Below are 6,508 nucleotides of genomic sequence, written 5' to 3'. Positions count from 1 at the left end.
TCATCCTCTTTGCCAGTAAGATGGTGGGGATTTGCTGTGTTTCCATTCCTTGCCAAACTTGATGAATGGTCTGGAAGTCCCCAGAATGCACATGTATATAAATACAAAGTACAGTAAATCTTTCCAACCAAGCCTTCAAAATTCAAATGTGAACTTTTATCTTGTGAAAAATGGTAACTATAAGGGAATCATTAGAACTAAAGGTAAGAGGCTCAGAATTAAGATGTTTCCAATTATATTAATTGAAAACTATAAAATAGGTCACATATTAAACTTATCCTGACTGATCAGCACCATGGTTCACAGAGTGTCAGCGATCTGTGCACAGCTCCCATGAGTATCAATTGAAATTTTGCAATGGTTTTGGGGCTGCATTTGTGGAGATAAAGGGCCTGATTCTCCTCTCAAGTAAACCAGTGCAAATCTGGAGTAATTATTAGTGTAACTCAGTATTAGACATCAGTTCACGAAAGCATTAAATTAGAAAGAGGGGATAATCAGGCCGTCAGAGGGTAACTGAACTTCGGCACTGGTCAGAGGCCTAACCTACCTCTGACAGGGTCCACGTGGGAGTATGAGGCAGTTCAGGTTCATCTGGGAGTAGTTAACTCACTGGGGCAGTTAACTAGGTAGGAAAGGACCTGTTAATCATAAAAGATTAAGGACTTCAGTTAGAGGGAGAAACTCCAGAGGAGATAGAAGAGCCTTTCAGCAAACTGGTGAGATGCTGCCAGAGAAAACTAATGCTCCAAAGAGGAAGAAATAAGGCAGGAGGCTGGAGAAGACTCTAAAGTAGGAAGTAACACCAGGATAGCTAGGGACTGAGAAGGACAGGTTCTGGCTGTTTCTGAGCTGGAACCCAGTGGAGTGAGTGGGTCTGGGGAGCCTGAAGAAAGGGCACTGTTGCCTCCCAAACACCCCCTTGTGGCTGAGTGTGGCTATAGTAGGGGCTAATCAGTCCTAGCTCTACTGAGTTTAGGAACATCTTCTTTGAAAGTCCCGAATTTCTTCCTCTTTAGTTTTCTCTGGCAGCAACTCACCAGTTTGCTGAAGGGCTCCTCTATCTCCTCTGGAGTTTCTCCCTCTAACTGAGGTCCTTAATCTAGCCTCTCAAATACACCTAGAGGTCAAAAATCTGTCTCATGAAAATTGGTGGATTTAGCATGTTCATTCCAATCAAACTGTATTTTATAAAATCTACTGTGTATTTTATTCAGAGACTGTGGTTCTGTCTGGATAATCCTAGTCGAATTTTCCTGGGATATTATGGGGCCAAGACAGGTATACAAGGACCTCATGGGGCATGTCACTGGAATATAGAAGAGACAAAGAAGTCACTCAGATATAGTACTGTTTTCTTTCCTTCCTATACCCTCCTGGGGCTAAGAACTTTGCCTAAAGTTTTATATTGCTGTGAAAGGGGAAGAGCTTTCCATGTTGAATATACTTTAGGCTTGTATCTATTTTTACACCAATGTTAATTGGGAATAACTGAATAAAAATCTATGGGTGCTTTTGCATCACTGAAAATAATGCCACTTATTTAGGAGCTCAAAAATGGATTTTGATGCCTAACTTTTAGACACCCAAGTTTTAAAATTTGGCCTTAGTTAGTATGTCACAGGTACTGAAAAGCCAGACCACAGTCAGTAGTGTCAGCTGAGCTAACCAGTAAGAAAAAAATGATCAGAAAAAGCTTGTTAAACATATTTTGCAGCTCTTTGTATTTCTCTGACAGATGCAGTCTTTTCAATTACATAGTCAATTACTGATCACCAGTTTTGCATTTAAAAGGCTTTCATAAAAGGCGTCAATGTAAATCTCATATTGTAGTCGTTGGCCCGCTTGTCTACATGCTACAGACTGGGCAGCAGAGTAAGAAAGAGCAATTTAATTATACTCCCCCCCGCCTCCCAGAACCTATGCATACATCTGCAAGTGCTTATACCCTGCAAAGTTGCAGAACTGTGCAGTTCCATTGCATGATTGGGATCCAAGCTTCAGATAGCTGACAACCTCTAGGACTGCCTTCTCTGTGCAAAACTTGAGGAAATGCGTGCTCTCTGGGGTCTAGGGGCCTTAGATCTTCCACCACCACTACCCACCACCAGGCTGGGAGGTGATGGTCTTGTGTGTATTAATGACTTGCACACATAGCTGTTGGTACTCAAAGTGTGGTGCACAGTTGTGGGCTAGTGGAAGCGGGGTTAGGGCCCAATTGAAAATTTGGTTCAAAGTTTAAAGCAATCCTTTTCAAGGTCATAAGCAGGACCTTCTCACAGAGCCATTACCAAGTGGCTTCTCCTTAAAGAATTAATTAGTTAATTAATTACTGTAGTTAGGGTATAATTTCTGATTAAAGGTTTGTATTACAGTGTAGCCAATTCTCATGATTTTATCATGAGTCTCACAACCTTTGATGCTTTTCTTAAAGTCTAATCTTCTGTATCATGTGATTATTCAAGAATTTTAATTTTCAGTTAAAATGTGAAGAAAGCGTCTAGCCCTTTTGGGTGAAAAGAAAAGCTTGAAAACATGAATGGTAAAGGCTGAAACACCAGAAAGCAAATGGAAAAAAAAACCCCTCATGATTTCAAACCAATCTCATGATATTTTAAGGCCTGACACATGATTTGTGAATGCCTGGGGTTGGCAGTACTGACATTATGAATTATATCTGAATTACAAAACTGTAATATAATTTCTCAGCCACTGTGTTCTGCAGCCCACATTTTGTAACTAATTTTATTAGATGGCAAGTAAAAATAGCTTTAGACACTAGACAGCGTAAGTGCAATACTAAAACACCCTAAATCAAATTGTGTGTGCATATATTTTATTTATAGATACACACAGACCACATGCACAATAATGTGATGTGGTATAAAGGTTTTATGAGCATGAGTTTAGTATGCTGCATTTTTCTCCTCAAGTGACAACGGCACAAGTAAGTTTTGCAAAACATGGAAAATAAGTGTCAGTAAAAACTTTTATAAGTAAAGTATACTTTATACATAAAGTATAAGTAAAACCTCCTTATGTTTTTGGTTTTATATGAAATATTTGACAGAAAATCTATTCCTGAATTTTTAAAGATGGTTTAATATATTTTTGTGGGACTATTATTTAGTTATTTGTAATCCTCTATCCATAGAGCCAGGCTACCTTAGTACAATGACAGACCCAGGGAAAGAAAAATTATAACTGCAGTCCCAACCTGGACCTACTCACATGTATGAAGATAAGTGTGCGTGGATGTCTTTGCAGGATCAGTGGCTCTGTTTTTAGAAACCTCCAAAAATAAGTAAATAGCTTTTCTACTCATAATAATGACATGATTTTAACGTCTGAGATCTCATGTCCTTCCAGGGATTGAAACAAAATACCTTATAGCATCAGAAATTCCCAGCTGCTCTCCAGTGGGATAAAGCACTTATTTCTAGCTCTGATGACTCACAAGATATTGTACCTTCACTGTGTCACTGCTGCATATAGATGGTTGTTGGTTTTGTTTTGGGATTCTAAAAAGTTTAGGAATCTGCTGCCCCTAAATAATGCAATCATCCCAAATGTAATAACTAGAGACAAGCCTAAGCCACAGAGTTCTGATCTGGATTCTAGAATAGGGTTGCCAGGTGTCCAGTTTTTACCAGAACGCCCAGTTAAAAAGGGACCCTGGCGACTCCAGTCAGTGTCACTTACTGGGACATTAAGGGTATGTCTACACTACGAAATTAGGTTGAATTTATAGAAGTTGGTTTTGTAGAAAGCGTTTTTATACAGTCGAGTGTGTGTGTCCCCACACAAATGCTCTAAGTGCATTTAGTCGGCGGAGTGTGTCCACAGAACGGAGGCAACCGTCGACTTCTGGACCTTTGCACTGTGGGTAGCTATCCCACAGTTCCCGCAGTCTCCAGTGCCCATTTGAATTCTGGATAGAAATCCCAGTGCCTGATGGGGCTAAAACATTGTCGCGGGTGGTTCTGGGTACATATCGTCAGGCCCCCGTTCCCTCCCTCCCTCTGTAAAAATAAGGGCAGACAATCGTTTTGCGCCTTTTTTCTTGAGTTACCTGTGCAGACGCCATACCACGGCAAGCATGGAGCCCGCTCAGCTAACCGTCACCGTATGTCTCCTGGGTGCTGGTGGATGTGGTACTGCATTGCTACACAGCAGCAGTTTATTGCCTTTTGGCAGCAGACAGTGCAGTATGACTGGTACTCGTCATCGACATAGTTCTGGGTGCTCTTTTAACCGGGCACCTGGGCAAACATGGGAGTGACTCAGCCAGGTCGTTTCCCTTGTTTTGTCTCATGGCGTTTGAGTCCTACCAGCAGTGCACTGTCTTTTAATCTGCAGCCAGTAGAAGATGATGGCCAGCAGTCATACTGCACCATCTTCTGCCAAGCACCCAGGAGGTGACGATGGCTAGTGGTCGTACTGCACAGTCTGCTGCCAGCAAGATATATAAAGCTAGATGAAGTGGCTCAAAACAAGAAATAGACCAGATTTGTTTTGTATTCATTTTCTCCTCCCTCCCTCTGTGAAATCAACTGCCTGCTAAACCCAGTTTTGAGTTCTATTCTTGAGGCAGCCATTCAGTTTCTCGCAAAGCCACCCCCTTTGTTGATTTTAATTCCCTGTAAGCCAAACCCGTAAGCCATGTCGTCAGTCGCCCCTCCCTCCGTCAGGGCAACAGCAGACAATCGTTCCATGCCTTTTTTCTGTGCAGATGCCATATCACGGCAAGCATGGAGCCCGCTTCGATCACTTTGGCAATTAGGAGCACATTAAACACCACACGCATTATCCAGCAGTATATGCAGCACCAGAACCTGGCAAAGTGAAACCGGGTGAGTAGGCGACGTCAGCACGGTTACGAGAGTGATGAGGACATGGACACAGACTTCTCTCAAAGCATGTGCCCTGGCAATGTGGGCATCATGGTGCTAATGGGGCAGGCTCATGCAATGGAATGCCGATTCTGGGCCTGGGAAACAAGCATGGACTAGTGGGACCACATAGTGTTGCAGGTCTGGGACGATTCCCAGTGGCTGCAAAACTTTCACATGCGTAAGGGCACTTTCATGGAACTTTGTGACTTGCTTGCTTTCCCCCACCTTGAGGCGCAAGAATACCAAGATGAGAGCAGCCCTCACAGTTGAGAAGCGAGTGGCAATAGCCCTGTGGAAGCTTGCAACGCCAGACAGCTACCGGTCAGTCGGGAATCAATTTGGAGTGGGCAAATCTACTGTGGGGGCTGCTGTGATCCAAGTAGCCAATGCAATCAAAGATCTGCTGCTATCAAGGGTAGTGACCCTGGGAAATGTGCAGGTCATAGTGGATGGCTTTGCTGCAATGGGATTCCCTAACTGTGGTGGGGCCATAGACGGAACCCATATCCCTATCTTGGCACCGGAGCACCAAGCCAGCGAATACATAAACCACAAGGGGTACTTTTCAATAGTGCTGCAAGCATTGGTGGATCACAAGGGACGTTTCACCAACATCAATGTGGCATGGCCAGGAAAGGTACAAGACGCTCGCATCTTCAGGAAATCTGGTCTGTTTCAAAAGCTGCAGGAAGGGACTTTCTTCCCAGACCAGAAAATAACCATTGGGAATGTTGAAATGCCTATAGTTATCCTTGGGGACCCAGCCTACCCCTTAATGCCATGGCTCATGAAGCCATACATAGACAGCCTGGATAGTAATCAGGAGCTGTTCAACTACAGGCTGAGCAAGTGCAGAATGGTGGTAGAATGTGCATTTGGATGTTTAAAAGCATGCTGGCGCAGTTTACTGACTCGGTTAGACCTCAGCGAAACCAATATTCCCACTGTTCTTACTGTTTGCTGTGCAGTCCACAATATCTGTGAGAGTAAGGGAGAGACGTTAATGGCGGGGTGGGAGGTTGAGGCAAATCACCTGGCTTCTGGTTATGCACAGCGAGACACCAGGGCAGTTAGAAGAGCACAGGAGGGTGTGGTGCACATCAGAGAAGCTTTGAAAACCAGTTTCATGACAGGCCAGGCTACGGTGTGAAAGTTCTGTTTGTTTCTCCTTGATGAACCCCCCTGCCGCTTGGCTCACTCTACTTCCCTGTAAGCTAAACACATGATACATACAGTATATGCTCTGGGGTGGGTTAAAAATTCCATTTGCCATCATTTGGGAAGCCCAACATAACTCACTTATATTTTGTCACCACTCATAAATGTACCATATCAAACTCATGCTGAGGATGAGTTTACATCACCCCCATACAATCATGCATTGTGTATGTATAGTACACAAGTGTGTATACATGTATATTGCATATGTTCATGTATATTATAAAATATGTTGTATATATTTTTCTGCTTGCCATATATGTACACCTATTATACATGCTATAGTGAAGATTATGCCTCCTCTATAAAGGGTCTGTGAGGACCTGTTTGGTCCCAGAAACATACTAGGTTAGCGCTGAGTGCTGCCCTTGAGATGTACCATTGCTTCAATAGCT

This window comes from Dermochelys coriacea, chromosome 2 (genome assembly GCF_009764565.3).
Source record: "Dermochelys coriacea isolate rDerCor1 chromosome 2, rDerCor1.pri.v4, whole genome shotgun sequence".
NCBI classification, from domain to species: Eukaryota; Metazoa; Chordata; order Testudines; family Dermochelyidae; genus Dermochelys; species Dermochelys coriacea.
The sequence above is the reverse complement of the archived record's forward strand: the minus strand, read 5'-3'. Positions refer to the sequence as shown.